Genomic DNA, 18350 nt, shown 5'->3' on the forward strand with positions numbered 1-18350 from the left:
GGGAATTGAACTCATGCGGAAGCAGCTTTAGATTCTCAGTGCTGTGCTTTAACCCGCTGCGCCACCAGGGAGGGCCTAAATAAATATTTTTTAAAAATTGGTATATTATTGAAGATAATGATGATTATGCTAACATATAATAATGGCGGTCTTTGTTCTAATTGCTAAGTGTTAATCCAACATTTCCCTTCTTTATTGTTCTATTATCTCTAATTATAACCAAAGCTATATATATATATTCTTGGTATAACTGCACACAGCAATCAGAAAATGATCAATGAGAACAATTAAACTGTTTTCACTCTGCTGACAGCTATCAGAACACCACACATTTCATTAAAATCATTCAAATAGATCTAGTGATTAGAAAAAAAAACATTTGAATAGAGCAAGACAACAATTATTACAAAATTCTCAGAAAAGCACACAGTAGTGTCACAGATTGCTTATGCTTATCTCTGGTAGAAAATATAAGACAAATGTGTATCAATGTACAACTTCTCAGTACTGGGGTAATGTCACCATCCTTTGCAGGTTATGAGTGGAGATGACAGAGGCACTGGTTGGCTGGAATAAGGAGCCATGTGTGTCCCAGGCATGTTTCCAGTGCAGCAGGAGTTGAAGCCAAAGAAGATGGAGAAGATCATGACTAACAGTGAGGGAAACTTCATTGCTATAAAATACAATGGTGCCAGGGAGAGGGGAGTGGATGGGAGGAGAGGCCCCAACAGGAAACATCGTCAAGAGACTTTGCCATATTGATGTCAAGATAATGAAGCAATGCAGACATTGAAGATCTTCTCAAGGAACACTCTACGAACCTGAAAGTTCATCCATTCTTTGCCTGCCTAGTTTAAGGCATGAACACAGGGCCAGGGGATATGTGAATGTTGTGAAGACAGGATGAATGATGCATGGGAGGATGCATTTGTGGACCCCAAGCCTGAAACCATGATCAGGGGATGTTTGCATCCACGCTGGAAGGAGCATTATTTATGACAATCATTCCTAGAGAGTGCAGACTGGCTGTGTTCCCTGTACAGGGTTATGTATTACAATAACAGTAAAATATTTTATTCTAATGCAAATCATAAAGAAAGCAATGTGACATAATTTCAAAATTTTAGTGATATGGGCAGATGGGATTACATAAAGCTGAATAAAACTCCCTCCATACAAAGTACTGGTAATCTCAAGAACAAGAGCCAGAGATCCATGTTTTCCAGAGGTGATTTTAGCTCGCTGAGGCATAGTATAAAGAGCAGATTGCAAAGTAAATTACAAACAAATGAACCAAAATTCAAGCTTTCAGATGAAGTTAGCAGCAGAGTACAGATTGTTGAGATTTGCTGATGTTTCTCATTAGTGTAAGAAAAGGTAGGTCCAAAGGTAGAAATGTGTCTAAGTCTATTCACCAACTATATAAACAGTTGCACCAGAAAATGTCTCTCATTTAGAGAAGCTGCAAAGTCTATGTCTCTTACATGTTCATGCACCAGCAGTGTCTTCTGAAGAGTAGCTATCTCCATTCATTGTCAAATGAAGTCAGAGTCACATCAATGTAGTATTTTCATGAGTAAAAAAAAAAGAATAGAAGGCTTTTCTGGCCTTTCTTTTTTGTTGAAGTGTATAATTGTGGTTGTACTCAAAGAGGACCAATCAGAACAAGCAGTATTTGTTGGTCATTTCCAGTCATGCACCTACAATCTTTAAAGCTAATTGTTTCAAGAGTTTCATCCAAACTATAAGAAAGAGTACTGTTCTGGGGTTCAAATTATGCATTATGGCCTATTAGTGGGCTATGAAATCAACATGTGACCTCAGAGACAATATTTCCTCAGTGAGTTAGAATAGAAGAGATCAAAGTAGAAAATAGAATGATTCTTAGTAAGTACAAATTTCACAAGTAGGGATGTTGGGTTATGTTCTTAGCTATAATTACCACTTACACTCAAAATCAAAAATGCTTGAAAACTACTGCTTTAGAGCCTTTTTCATAAAGTATGCATATGTCCAATTTGGAAGCAGTTGTTTAATTAAATTGAAAATATGCAATTTGCATTGAAAATTCAAGTATGGAAAAGAGAAATACTCTTTTCCATGATCATTTTCAAACAAAGGAGTAGAGAAGAGCTGGGTTCTCCTATGATGAGTGAGTGATTATGAAAAGCAAGAAGATATAAATTGCATCTGACCCACCAATGTTAAGCTTCACTGTCTACAACCTTTACTTGACTCACCCACCTCCACAGTTAATGGTTGTAATGCCACACTTCATTTTTGCAGGAGAAAATAGTGTTTTATGGATTTTTTATTTTTTACCATTTTAAAGTTAAAAGTGCTCATGTAACTCCCCCGCTGGTTCTTTTTTTTCCCTTTAACTGAACTTTTAAAAAAGATATATTTAGGGCCCTCCCTAGTGGTGCAGCAGGTTAAAGCACAGCACTAAGAAGCTAAAGCCACTTCCGCATGAGTTCGATTCCCGCCTGCCCCGGAGGAGATCCACATGGCGAGGCAGACCTCTCCTGACCCGCCCGCTGCTCCCCTCAGCAGTGTACTTCGTAGATCTGCCTGTTCTGCTCCCCTCCCTGTCTCTGGTGAATCCTCTCACCCTACACATCTCTGGCCTGTACCCCGGTTCCATATGAATAAATAAATAAATCTTTAAAAAAAAATGAAAAAAAAAAGATATATTTATTTATGCATATAAGAGTTTGGGTACAGTGGTACAAGAGATATTGGGGGTGAAAGAATTCACCAGAGATAGAATAGGGAGCAGAATGGGTGGAACAACTGAAATATAATGTTGAGAGTGCAGTTGATGAGTCAGGTGAGGTCTGCCATGTCATCTGGGTCACCTCCAGGGCCAGAGATTGAACTTGTGCTGCAGTGCTGTGGATAACTACATAGTGCTGACACTTAACCTCTTGTGCCACCAAAGAGGCCCCAATTAACTTTTTTTTTTAATTGCATCTTTTTTTTTTTTTTTAAGTAACTTTGGCTTACAACCCTATATGTGATTCAGGGATAAATGTTCACACACCTTCAGATGTATGTTACTAGTACACACCCACCACCAAAACATCCATAATCCTCCCCCATAGACCTTTAGTAATACTCCTCACTATGCTCTCCACCTGCACCACTTTTAGGTAATTTTTTTAAAGATTTATTTACCTATGCATACAGAACTGAGGTACAGACCAGAGGTGCAGGGGTGGTGAGAAGATTAATCAGAGACATTGGGGAGCAGAACAGGCAGATCAACAAAGCACACTTCTGAGGGGAGCAGCAGGCGGGTCAGGAGAGGTCTGCTGTATCATGTGGATCACCTCTAGGGTGGGGATTGAGCTCATGCTGAAGTGGCTTTAGCTTCTTAGTGCTGTACTTTAACCCACTGCACCACCAGTGAGGGCCTTTAGGTAAATTTTTTAAGTAAGTTGGAAAAATACAATTAATTCACAGACACAATTTCTATTTTTTAAAATGAACCCAGCAGTTATATTTAGGTTGCTCTCCACTTAGTTTCTGGAAGTTATTTGTGAGCCACTCTGTCCTCTACAACACTTAACATTAATTTGGCCATATAATAATGAGAAGTATAGACCCAGAGGCAATGACTGAGATTAGGCAAACCTAAGGGTAGATGTGATGATAAGGAAGAGAGGTGGACTGAACAGGGTGGCATCCAGGGAGAAACTGATATAACTGCTCTTTACCTCCTCCTCTAGGTCTTATGATCATAACATATTCCCTGTACTCTTCTTGTGGAAACTCGAAGTCCTAGTGAGGGACCTGTGGTCAGCATTGTCCCATATTTCATGTAAGGAGAACCCTCAATAATCCATAGCTCAGTATCTGATAGATGGAGTTGTTCACTGCCCCAAATAAGGAATCACACTACAATTTAAAGAGATCATTTTACCCATGGGGATAATACAAAGTTTAGGTCATAAAGATAAGATTAAGTGTGTTTTCATTGCTAATACCTTCTGCTATTGTGCTGATATAGCTCACTACAGAGCCAGAAACCATCACATACAACCATAAAGAGACAAAGAATGAAATTTTAAATCCAGAATTCCTATGTACCTCTTGAGAGTTAGAAGAGGAGACATAAACCTTATTAACTTGGTTTTATTTGTAAAATAAAATAGATTTTATTGTAAAATAGATTATATAATGCAGGTCATTAAAACTGATTCTGGTTATAACCCCTCATTAAACATGGCAGGATGCAAAATCAACCTACAGAAAAGTTGATTGCTTTCTGATAGGCCAACAATTAACTAGAAAAAGAGAAACTAAAAATGCTATCCTATTTACAATCTCACACACACACAAGGATAAGGACCTTGGAATCAACCTAACAATATAGATAAAAGATCTATACAAGGGAAACTATAAAACATTGTTAAAAGGAATGGAATACGACACAAAGAAATTGATAGCTGCTCCCTGCTAATCGATAGGAAGAATTGACATCATTAAAATGGCCATCCTACCCAAAGCATTATACAGAATCAGTGCAATCCCAATAAAAATACCAGTGGTATTTATCAAAGAAATTGAACAAACATCACTTCAATCTATACAGAACCATAAAAAAAAAACCTGAATAACCAACGTTATGATGCCTCAAATGGAAAAAAAAAAAAGGGAAAAAAAATTGGAGGTATCATACTTCCAAATTTGAAAATGTTCTAGGAAGCCATAATAATCAAAACAGTATGGTGTTGGAACAAAAACAGAAACAAAAGCCATTCATTATAATTGAAAGCCCAGAATGAAAATAAACACTCATGGACAACTAATCTACAACAAAGGAGCAAAGTATATACACTGGAACAAGGAAACCTCTTCAATAAATGGTACTGAAAAAAAAAGTGTATTGTCACGTTACAAAGAATGAAAGTAGATCACTATCTCATACCATGCATGGAAATCAACTCAAAATGAGTAAAAAACTTGGATGTAAGACTTGAAACAATAAAATACTCTGAAGAAATCGCAGACATAAACTTCAGTAGCCATATCAAGACTCATATCAAAAAACAAGGAAAACAACAGTGAATATAAGCAACTAGAAGTCCACCAAACCAAAAACCCTCTGTAAGTGAAAGAGACAGTAACCAAAGTGAACAAACACCCAACAGAATGGGAGAAAGTATTTGCATACTCTGAGAAGAGACTGATATAAAAAATCTACAAAGAGCTCATGTTATTAAACAAAGGAAAATCAACCAATCAAGAAATGGGCAGATGAGCTAATGGACACTTGTCCATAGAAGACATGCAGGTCAACAGACATATGATAAAAATGTTTATCATTATTTATCATCACAGAAATATAAATCATTACCACAATGTGATGTCACTTCATATCTGTGAGAATAACCCACATCAAAGATCAGAACCTACAAATGCTGGTAAGTATATGGAGAAAAAAGAACTTTCTTACACTATTAATAGGAATGTACATTCCTCTAGCCCATATAGAAAGAAGTGCTACGATTCCTCAAAAAATAAGTGTTAAAATTCCTTAAAAGACTAAAATGGATCAAAGACTAAAATGGATCCCAAAAATTTCATTCCCAGGTATCTACCCAAATACCAAAATATTAATCCAAAGTGAAACCTGTGTTTATTTCAGAACTATTTACAATATCCAAAATATGGAAACAACCTAAATTTCTCAGAACAGATGAGTGAATCAAGAATATGTTACAGATATATACAATGGAATATTACTATGTAATCAAAAATGATAGGCTATGCCATTTGTGGCAACATGGATGGAATTGGAAGGAACTATTCTAAGCAAAACAAACCAGAAGGAAAAATGCAAAACTGGATATTTTCATTTATATGTGGAATAGAGAGAAGTCAAACAAATGATTAGACAAAGACAAATTTTAAAACCAACACCTGAATGTTGACCATAGGCATTCAGAAAATGTAGGGGAAGAGGATGGGGGAAGGGAGAAAATATAGTGGGGAGGGGAGTTCATAATAGACTGTGATGGAGGATTTTGAATGCTTTGATGATGGGAGAACATGGTAACTAAACCTGAGGAAAGAAATCCTATCTTTTGAAAAACTAACAAAGATATAAAATAGTGGTACTTAACTTATATTTATATATACACACACACATATAAAAAGAAGCACAGTTTGAATAGCTAAAGATCCAATACAGACTGAAGTATATTATCAAACATTTGTTTAATTTAGCTTTTTATATGGAAGAAAATCACCTGTTACAACGCAGGTCCTCCCCCCCAGTAAAGTCATAGATAAATGATAAATTTCAGTTTTACCCTCGAGGAACACATGATAGTAAAGTATCATTCAGCATTAACTTTAAGAGCTGACAACAATTTCAGTCTTGGAAAGCAAGAAGAAAGGACTGGATATGATAATGTATAAATAATTCATGTCTATATTATAGAACAAAAAAATGCTGTAGGGTATAATTGTTCATCATGACTAGAGATGCTGACATTGAAAATTACCACAAGAGTGAGATCATTCATCATGAGCAGTAAGAAAGTAGGTGACTCTGAAGACAGAATACATGGAATTGGAACATGCCCTGTTTAACTGCAAAACTAATACTATGTTTTTAGTATTAGTTTTATAATTTTAATGATGTCACATTTTATAATACTATGTAAGCTTCATTTGTGCAATACTGTGCTTTGATATTGTTAAACACTATATTATGATCACCACCAAAATTTCAATTTCAATCTATCACCATACAATAATTGACCCCCCTACTTGTTTTACTTACCCACAACACCCTCACCCTCTGGTAACCACCAATCTATTTTATGACTTTAAGAGATTGTTTATTTGTCTTGTTTGCTTTGTTTCTTTACCTTCCACCTATGTGTGAAATCACATGGTGTTGTCTTTCTCAGATGTATTTCACTTAGCATATTACCCTCTAGGCCCATCATGTAGTAGCAAATGTTAAGAATTCATCTTTTTATAATAGCAACTTATTAGAGGAACAAGTAATTTCAAATGTACATTACTGACATTATCCTGGGAGTACATATTGATGGGAAAAGGAGAAGAGAAGATAAACATGACTATCTATATCAGGTGCTTCCAGAAAGTAAAAATGAGTCACTACAAAGAAAAGAAAAACATGTGGTCTGTGCTTTAGAATCACAAATAAATTGTACTTTAATTTCAGATCTAATCAGTAAAGAGTACTGGTCCTCTAGTCATTTAGTATACTGACAGTGCATTGGTGGCATACTAAATAAATGGGTGAATTTATTAAGAAGACAACACTTAATACATAGTAACTTGGCTGTAACAACAGATTAAGAATAAGGCAACTTTAAAAATTATGAAAAGACACAAACACCAACATGGAACCAGTGAAATGTCAAACCACATTTAGTCATAACACAACTCCTGCAAGCCAATGAACATTGACACATTGAACTCTGTGCTTCTCCTGCTGGCGATTGTCCGGACTCCTGTGCTCTCCACTCTGCCTCTCCAGTAGGAGGGCTTCCTGCCTGGGTTTGCATTTGACTATCTGTGGCTTCCCAAGAGGGCTCATCAAAGCCTGTGGTGTTGGTGGAGTTGCAGTGATGCCAAGAAGGTGAAACAGTGAAGAAGTGATGGGGAGTAAACAAAAGCTTTAATATCCTGAGCAAAATAGTTAACCTACCAACCAGCCTGCAACCCAGAGCATGTAAAAAGGCTGCTACTTCTTTATTCAAACTCACACTGTAGCACAACCTTTTTTTTTTTCTATGACTTTTAACACTTAAAGTTGCTTTTGTTGTTCATTTCTGGTGTATTTCTTTATGAAAATATTATAAAAAGAGGGGCAAGACTGATTCTTCTCATTTTGTCAGTTCTTTAAGTCCTCTGCTGGCTTAGCTCCTGAATGCCCATTTATGGGCAATGGGGCAACTCAACCAGTGCTCATGATTCACTTCTTACAAGATCTGCCTGCTGAGGAGCTACAAGGGATCTAGAGTAGAAATTGATCCAGTCTTCCCTGCAACTTGAGTCCATGATTTAAAGAATAGTCCCAGGATTATAACACCAGCTAGAGTAAGGTCGGTACAACAAGAAAAATTCAAAGAAGTTTCAAAGACCAAGTATGGCTCATGGGACCAAGGTGGTCTTCATAGAAAAGCATTCTGTAAGCATTCAAACACAGAGAGATCTGGTGACTAAAAGTGATGCTTGGCAGAGGCTGTGTACTTTCCTCAGGACTTTACAACGATTGACACCTTCCAGCCCTCTTACTGATGCCACAACCATATGTCTATCAGCACCACCACTTCTACCTGGCATTCCTCATTCTCTCATTCATCCTTCCAAGAAAGAAAGATGAGTAACCAAACTGCTATTTTTTTAATTTATTTATTTATGCATACAGAGGTGCAGGGGCAGTGAGAGGATTCACCAGAGACAGAGTGGGGAGCAGAACAGGCGGATCCATGAAATACATTGCTGAGGGGAACAGCAGGCAGGCCAGGAGAGGTCTGCCATGCCATGTGGGTCATCTCCGGGCGAGGGATGGAACTCACAGTGACGCAGTCACTGACAGCTTCCCAGGGCTGCGCTTTCACGTGCTGCGCCACCAGGGAGGGCCAATCTGCAAATTTTTTGGACTACTAAGTCTTAAGTTGATATTCTTCCCACAGTCTTCTCTCTTGCAGCAACTCTAGAACACTGCACCTCCCTCTACCAGACACAAAGCCCTGATGCCCTCCATATCAGTGAATGAAACGTTCTTGACGACTAGTAACTCGCCAACTCTGGTTTTTCTACAGCTCCTGATCACTACTCTTGATTCTTGCCCATAATAACACAGTGGAATTTGTCATAATAAGAGAATCAAAAGCTAGCTTTAAGAATACTACTCAGTCTTAACTAGGCTAAAAAGCAAATAGTTTAAAGTTGTGCAAATTTTCTAGGGCAACTGAAAAAATTGCCAAATAACCAGACTACAATCTTGAAGTACAGAGAATGAACTTCTCAGGTAACAAGACACCCAAAATTAAGCTTCAGTGACATTTACTTTCAGGTCCTTTGTCAACAGAGGAATCATAGAAGAATTGGAAGTGAATGTCTGATTATGGAAGTCTGCTTTTAGGTAAAATGGACACAACATAACTGAATTCTTCTGAAATTCTGAGAAAATCCTCATCTGTTCAGAAGTTGGACAGGTGGTACCCACACCTGCAGACACAGCATTGAACCACTTTCAGCAGTGCTTCTTCACCTACTTGTGTGTTGCTTGGCACTTCAGGGCTGTGCACAAAAACAGGGCTTTCCACATGCCAGGTAACCAAGTAATAGTGTAATGACATGAAAATAAACATCTCATAATAGCACAGCTATCTGAACACCTCGTGCATAACTCTAGCATAACGTTTGTCATCATATTTGGATATTGTGTGACCCATACTGAACATCTGTTCCCACTAGACTGAACTGTCCAAAACATGGATTGCCTTTTATGACTTTGATACCCTGTGCCTCGCACTCTGTTTCAGTAGGAAGTTGAGATTGGCCCATGTGATACGGCTTTCCCATGAAAACAGGTATTAGTTCCACAACTAACAACGAGTCTGCTACCTTTCTATTTCCACTGTGTATTACAAAGAAAATGTATGAAGCACAGAAGGAACCTGAAATCATGTAAGACTGGCATAGTCAGAGCTAGATGAGAGATCCAATCTGGGCCAGATTGAACAAATAACTACAAAACAACACGAGAAAACCAATTTGAGGATAGCTTATTTAGAAAACCCAAACAATTGATACATCTTTAACAAGGTAATTAGTTAAGGAGAGATAGCTCAATTATATATGTCTGATGTTTCAATTAAACACCTAAGTTGCTTAAATAAATTATGGCAAATGGAATATGGGGTGGTCTGTTGAGAAACTCGGGTAGGCTATTTACTCATTAGTGAAAGACAGAAATATTGGGACACTGAGAAATTCTGGGCGATTCCCCTGAAGAAAGTTCAGTCTTTCCCCTAGCCCTGATCTTACTAATTCTGCAAGTTTCTCCCAGTTGGCAATGACTCTGCTCCTCCACCCCCAGGACAGCTCCAGGGGGTGTGACTTTCCGAAGTCTTTATTGAAAGCACCACCTGGAAGGAGTGATTACCAAACAATTTGCCAAAAGGGAGAGCTGCAAAACACTTGGCATTTTTGAATTGCAACTGTTTTCTGTCATCGTAAAGAAAAAGCTAATCATTTTTTCCAGCAAACCACCCCCTCTGTCTGTTGCACAGACTATTACGAAATTGCCAAAGACCACACACTTGGCTTTCTCTGTTTTCACAGTTTTTAAAGTCATCATCAAAAGGCAAAAGGAGCCCAAGAAGAGGATTTCTTTCCTGCACAGCATCTGAAGTGAAATTCCACTGGTAGAATGCTATTCTCCTCTGGCTCCTTTCCATAAGTTCCATCTTCTTATTAAGTGTTTATCATCTTGCTTAAAGAAAAAGGAGACCAAAAAAAAAAAAAAAAAACCCTCAAACTGGGTCCAGAAAAAAAAAAAAAAAAAAACCCTCAAACTGGGTCCAGTTGGGAAAGTGCCATGCAGTTGATGCTATCGAATATTCTGGAGTGAAATTTAAAGACCAAAAAATGTAGCTCATAATATAAAAGTTCAATTTATGATAACATTTATCTCCATTTTAATAAGGAATTTGCAAACAAAGATGATTATCCAGGTCTTTGAAGATGTATACCATGAATCAATCCAGCTACATATTAGTGATACAAGACAGTTGGTTTTAACAGAGTTGGCCCAATGTAAGATGTTTCTTTTTTATGTGAAATTATGTTGAGAGAATTTTGAAATGCACACCATCTGAGTCATAGACATTGGCTTAGAAGCAGGAATTTAGTACAAACATATTTTAGCGGCAGATCAATGATGTAAAAGTTTGTTTTCAAGAGAGAATAAAATAAATGTTTCACTTCCAAAAACAACCTGACCCACAGGGCAGGGAAGAACATGTCACTGGGCCCAAAATTTAGCAAAGTTATCAGAGCTGCCAATCAATGCGTCATGCCAGCCCTCCGGGTTGTATCCTCTGGGGCTGCACTGCCCTAACAGACATTTCCCCTCTACCTACCCTTCTCACCCTTTCCTGCAAACATGTGTTCCAGCAGCAGACATCAGTTCCAATGTGGTCTCCTTTACAGTGTGATTCAGCCTCGTCACCAGTTAGCAATGCTTCTCAACTATACTTAGCCTAAGGTCCTCCACACCTCCTAGGTGACAACATCCACACTCAGGCCTCATCCACATATACAGTTTTATATACAAAACAATACATATTATAACATGAAATAGATCTGTTTATTAATTATAATGTGTCTGTTTATATTCTAATTTATTTTAATGACTCAAAAAATTAATACCTATTAAAATAATAGCATCCTTAAAACCTCAAGATGCTTTCTGATAGTATATCCCTTTATTATTCTACTCTCACTACATCACTTCCCATCTCACATCTGACTTTCCAAGCTTAACTCATCTTAACTCAAGCCTTATATCTATAGTAAGAGCTTCCCTACTTCAAAAGCCCCCTGTGATTTTTCACATCTCACTTGTTTCCAATCTAGTTAGTATCTTTCTAGTTATCATCTACTCATTTTTTATTACTCTTTAATTGTTTTTAAATATAATTGGTCTTTTTCATAGATATCACAGAAAACTGGAGTATAAGATTATTTTTCTTTGATATTCCCTGCAAAGCTACTCATAAAACATCACATACTATTCCATGGTGGATGTTTAGAAATATACCTTTCAAATTGTGATGGAGATTATAGAAAATGTGGTAATATATTTATATAACTAATCTCTCAAACAATGACTTTGCTAGTACAGAGATTCATCTTATTTTTAGATAGTTTACTCTCATTTTGAAGTTGTTTTGGGGGGGTGAGATACTTAGTGAATAAAGGGAAGAAACTAAAAAAGTAAGTCTGTAATCAAGATACCCCATGGAATAAAAACAGCAGTTCCTAAGTATTAAGTTCAATGAAATCACTTTAGTGATTTATTAAAGGTAAAATGGAAAGCCTTAAGGCCCATACCAAAACTACATTAAAGTCATATTCCAATTGAGTTAAGGAACTTGTGTCTACTTTAACAAGATCCCAAAAGACTCTAAAAGCTCATTGTGTTGGCACTTGGAAGCCTTCCATGTAAATACTGTGTTCCAATCCTGGTTCTGAAACTTAAGAACTATGTGATTCAGGATAAATTGTTCAATCTCCGACCCTCAATTATGCATCCGCAAAACTGGAAAAATGAAATGATGGCCTTACTTGACTAATGTCCCCTGGTGCAACTTTGTTTTTGAGGCCTGAGAATATAGTTGTTGGTGGTGGTGTTTTTTTTTTTTTGTTTTGTTTTGTTTTTATACATACAGCAAGAGTTGGTCATCCCAAGGTAAATCCTGGAAAGAGAAACCGAGGTCAAAAGTGTTCTCTTCCAAGGTAGCTTTAGCCTGGAAGATACTCTCAAGCTCTTTCTTGGTAAATTCTCATTCAAGAAGTTCTGCAGTGCTTCTAGGTGAGAAGAGAGGTGAGCTGGTCTTTGCCATATGAGACAGGCTTAGAGTTCACCACGAGGCTGCCTGAAGAGCACATGAGATAAGCTTCTGGCAAGGGATTCAGAAGAACCATGTTATAGCTCCAGCCAATTGTACAGCACTCATTCTACAGGTTACTTTTGATATCATCCTGGAAATGGAACAAAATCTTGTCAACTGTCACCCCCCAGTCTGATTTGCATAGTAGGAAATAAAAGGATGTATGTGTGTTTATACCCATGACTAAAATAGTAAAGGGGAAATAAGAATAATGAAATGACCCCCTTAAGGAAAGGCACATCATGAGAGTAAAAAAAAAAGGTTGAAATTTTTAGCTGTAAACTGCACAAAGAGTCCTTTTCTTTATTATCACTAAAATGACTTGGAAGTTTTCCAAACAGTCACAAATACTTGCTGAAAATGCCAGTGATTAAATTTAATAACATATGGACCCAGTGGTATAAATCAGGTATATGTTAGGCTGCTATAATAAAGACACTCAAATTAGACTAGCTTAAACATGATGGTAAAAACCCAGAAGTACTCCATGGTTGACAGGACCAAGACTGTTAGCAAAATGATAGAAAGGCTCTCAGTTTTTCAGCGCCATCTCTCTCGTCTCCATGGTAGATGCTAGTCCACCCTAGTTCAAGTCTTTACGTACCATCCCTTCAGTGGATTATTGCAATAAGTAGTATGACCCAGACTATTTCTAGTCTTTTACTCTATATAGTATTAATAGGTTGGGCTTCTAAATCCTGGTCAAAAATAGGTTCTGCACCTCCTACCACTTAAGCCCATACAAAGAAGAAGACAAGGAGGAGTGTGTTTGTCTATTTATTTGGAATTTTTCCAGATAATTTCTGTTTAAATTTCAATGATCAGAATGTAGACACAGTGGCAGACCAAGATAAAAGATACTAGAAAATGTATTATTATTATTATTATTATTTTAATACGGGAAGCCACCTGTCCTGCTAGAATTGTAACATTGTAATCAGGGAAGAGGCCAGGTTTGGGTTCGAGTTGTCTTTGTTACATGCCGTCAAGGAAGCAGGTCAGCACAGTAGCTTTCACTTTCCCCTCGTGTGCCTCTGTATGGCCTACATGAAGGGCGCATTAAATGAAAATTCCACACATGAGCAGCTGAGTTTTTAGAGTGAGTTAAAGATCACATTGTAGAGTTTCTACTTAAACAATTAAGTCAATCTCCAGATGTAAGCATCCCGAGCAACTACGAACACGATTTCCAAACATTTATGTATTTTTGAGGAAAAATAACTATATATATATATCAGGTATAAAAAAAATAAATAAGATGTGTTTATTCCTTACATCCTTGAGGAGTTTACATTAGTGAAAGGAATAGTCAGTAAGAACTGAAATCACAGCATGAATGAAACAATGTGATAATATATTTGTGGAAATGATTCATCTAAGAGAAGTAAGAGGGTGGTGAGAGAAGTCCTCACACAAGAAGAAAGACTCTGCTTTCCTGTTAGTTCCTGTGAACAGATGAAAAGTGCAGGGCTAACCAAGATGGCCAAGCTCAGAGGACATTGATATTTGCTGTGACTGAAGACAAGGTTTGAGAGAATGACATCGAGTAGTGTTGGCAGAACTTGTACTAATGGCAAAACCTTACAATCTCATTCATAACTTAAATCTACATATTTTTGGCAATGGAGAGATGATATTAGGGGATCATTATGGAGACAGTTTGGAGTTCGTGAGGAAACTATGATAAGGAAATTAGTCTGGAGGCTTCTACTATTACTGCAAACCCCTGAACAGACGATAAATGTTCGAATAAACTGAAGATGCTAATGCTAGCGAAGGAGGGAACGGGAGAGATGTCAGATATGAATCCCTGGTAAGCAGGGAGAGGCAGCAGAGGCAGGGAGATGCATATGGGAATCAGTAACTTCTAACTTTAAGGTACTAAGAATAGAGGTATCAATTAGGTGAACATCAAAGATGGCTCAGCGCATAGTTTTTGGTCAGTGGTAGCAGGGGCTCATATGTCCAGAATTCACAGGGCTCATAGGAAATGAAAATACAACATTCAGTCATTACTCCCATATTCAGAAAAGTTTTCCTCAACATGGTGCTGGGAAAACTGGATTGTTAACATGCAAAAGATTGAAGCTAGTCTCCTATCTCACACCATGCACAAAATCAGCTCAAATGGATCAAATAATTAAACATAAGACACGAAACCATAAAATATATAAAAGAAAATGTAGGCCAAACTCTACGTGACATACATCTCAATAATACCTTTAAAGACACATCTCCCAAAGCAAAGTGAAGGAAGATAAAAACCTGGTACTAAATTATATAAAAGAGCTTATGTATAGCAAAAGAGACATAGAGACACCCCATTGATTGGGAGAAAAAAGTTGCACACCATACAACCGATAAGGGACTTATCATAAAGATATATAAAGAACTCACACCACTCAAAAAAAAAAATAAAAATAAAAATAAATAAACAATACATTTAAAAAGTGGGCAAAGAACTTAAATGACACTACTCCAAAGAGGGAATGTGAATGGCCAAAAGGCATATGAAAAAATGTTCAACATCCCTCATAATCATGGAACTATAAATTAAAACCACAATGAGATGCCCCTTTACACCTATACCAGAGACATTCTATGGGGGTAGAGAGGGGAATAGAATCAAAACTGGGGTGGGAAGAGCACACAGAACTATAGTGGTGGCACATTGGTGAATTGTTAGCACACAGGGATTACAACCAAAATTAATAAAATGTACAAAATGAAGAATGATATAAATACATGTGTGTATAAACATTAATAAAGGAATTCAGTAAATATGCATAAAAATGGTGCATATTAAAAGAAACTAACAATAACAAATGTTGGTAAGGATGTGGAGTAATGGAATTGCCCTACAATGCTAGTGGGAATGCAAACTAGTTCAACCACTGTGGAAGGCTGTATGGAGGCTCCTCAGTCTACTAAAAATGGAGCTACCAGATGACCCAGCAATTCCACTCGTTGGGATCTACCCAAAGATCACAAAATCATTAAAACAAAAGAATGCTATGTTTATCGCAGCACTATTTATAATAAGTAAGATGTGGAGTCAACACAAATATGCCAAAATAGAAAACTGGATCCAAAATATGTGGTATATATACATAATGGAATGGTAGTCAGCAATCAAAAGAGATAAACTAATGCTATTTTCAGCAACATGGATGGAGATTGAGGGATTATGCTCAGTGAAGTAAATCAGAAGGTAAAAGAAAAATACTGATGTTTTCACTTATAGGAGAACGATAGGGGATCAAGAAAAAACAAAAATAAACAGATAACTATAATGTCTCTGAGTTATATATAATGTCTCTGGAGGTGAAGGGGAAAGGGATCCAAATGAGGGCAGGAAGAGCACAAAGGACTATGGAAATGGTGTACAGGTGAGCTGATGATGGAAATTCTATGGGTACTACACTGAGAACAGTGTAAGAAATTAATTAAATAAATAAAAAGAATTTGCAACATTTGTGAAGAAATAGCTAGGAAAATTAATTGGTAATTCTATTTTGTTACCAAATGGGATTTGGTGTAAATCAGAATAAAATGGTTTGTAGATGAAAAATAGTTCACATTTAAATATATAAAACGCTCAGAAATTCACTTTATTGTCTAATAGTATTGACAAAAAAGTCATAAAAGGGTCTTTGGTCGGATATTTGCTTACAATGGCCAGGACCCACACGTGAAAGCACAGGACTCACACGTGAAAACAATAGAAAGTTATTGTTATACATGATAAGTCTCAGCTCTTTGCTTTGTACCTTCTGTTTATTCTTTTCTGTGCTCTTTTTAATGTGATAGCAAAACAATTTGAAAGTTAGAGTAACCATTTAATGACTTATTACTTTAAATAACATTTAAAAAATCATAAAATCTCATCTGAGATGTATTTCATTCATCCACTTTCAGCATTTCCATACTTCTATCACACATCAACCATTCCTTTTTTCCTCAAAGAATTTTTACCTGGTTCATGATTTACAACCACAATCATATTAATTGACTTTTTGTAAATGTGGGCAATGCATATTAGCCTTATGGTTTCTTAACCTTTAAAACTTCATTACCATCTTAGCTTCACCTGTCCAGGACTGAACTCTCTGTCTATAAACTTTCCACCAGTCAAAAAGCAAATAGTTAAGTGCTCTTTTAAAGCTGGAATCATAGCTACTCAAAATGTGGCTCACACATGCCTCTTTCTCTACTTCTTCCACTTCTTCCTTATTTCCTCCTTCCCTTCCTGTCTTCCACCCCCTCCATCCCCTCTCCCTTCTTTCCTTTTTTCTTCCTTCTTCCCTTCATGCTTAGTGAGCCTATCATATGCTAACCACTGTACTCAGCACTGAAATTGGATATAAGAAAAGGCATTATCTCAGTCTTCAAGGAGCTGACAGTCTAATAGTAAGCCCAAGAAGACCAATAATTCAGATTATTAGCTATATGCATACATTCTATTCGGGAGGCAAAAATCTTGCTAGTCTGGAATTAATAGAGCAAAGTTAAACTTGTTTTTATTGGTGAAAATATATGCTTCCTAGGTAATCACTTAAATACGTAGAAGTTAAATATCTGTTCAGCAATTATTTGTTTAAATTTTGCACAGGTCATTTCTTACCCTATTACCAATAAAAATAGGATTCCAGTAATTAGGATTGTCAAAATATTAGTCTACTAATAGGATTTTTTTTTAAAATAGGCCATGTTATTGAAATATATTTTAATATATAAAATTTGTCTTTAAATATGAAAAGAATAAGAAATGTTTATTAGTAGTTTTTAAATACTAAAAATTGTTTCTCCACAATCTCTAGTTGAGCTAAACTCTTTTCAAGACAAATTGTGTGAAATCTTTCTTCTTTTTTTTTAAATTTACTTATTCATGCATACAGAACTGGGGTACAGGCCAGAGGTGTAAGGGCTGTGAGAGGCTTCACCAGAGACAGAGTGGGGAGCAGAGCAAGCAGATCGAGCAAGTACACTGCTGAGGGGAGTGGCGGCAGGTCAGGAGAGGTCTGCTGCACCGTGTGGATCACCTCTGAGGGTGGGGATCGAACTCGCACTGAAGCGGCTTCGGCCAGCTTGCAGTGCTGCATTCTAACCAGTTGCGCCACTATGGAGGACCCATATGAAGCCTTTCAAAATAACGAAGAGAGAAGACTCGCGGAGGTTCTCAAAATATCTCCATGCCTCATTCCCATGGATTCCAGGGAAGGTCTTTTTGTTGGGTCTCCTCCGTGGGACAAAATCACCCAGGGACAAACAGTCTAAGCAAATCTCTGAGAGAAAGTCAGCACCATGGTTGGTTATATTTGAGGTTTCCGTGTAGAGAAACGCACAACTCTACTCCAATTCACAGGCAAGCTCGCTACAGCAGCACAGAAAGTTTTAGAAGTGCTTTTAAATTATCCTCATCTCAGTTACAAAGAAAGGTGGCACATCTCCCTAACAAGGGAGCCACTTAATGAAACCACATGGGACAGAAAGCCAGAACATCCTGTTTGACCAAAATTACAGAAGTAATTTAAGAAGTCAGAAAGCCATTACCCTACTTGGACTCTCACCAGGAAACCAGGATTAACACCCCAAAGCCTTTAGGTAAAGTGCCAAGTACTCTCTAATGACCTAACCACTTAGGGTGTTAGGGAACTGATACTAGAGGAGGCT

Source organism: Condylura cristata, unplaced genomic scaffold, assembly GCF_000260355.1.
Source record: "Condylura cristata isolate star-nosed mole 26May11 unplaced genomic scaffold, ConCri1.0 scaffold00010, whole genome shotgun sequence".
In the NCBI taxonomy this organism is placed as follows: domain Eukaryota; kingdom Metazoa; phylum Chordata; class Mammalia; order Eulipotyphla; family Talpidae; genus Condylura; species Condylura cristata.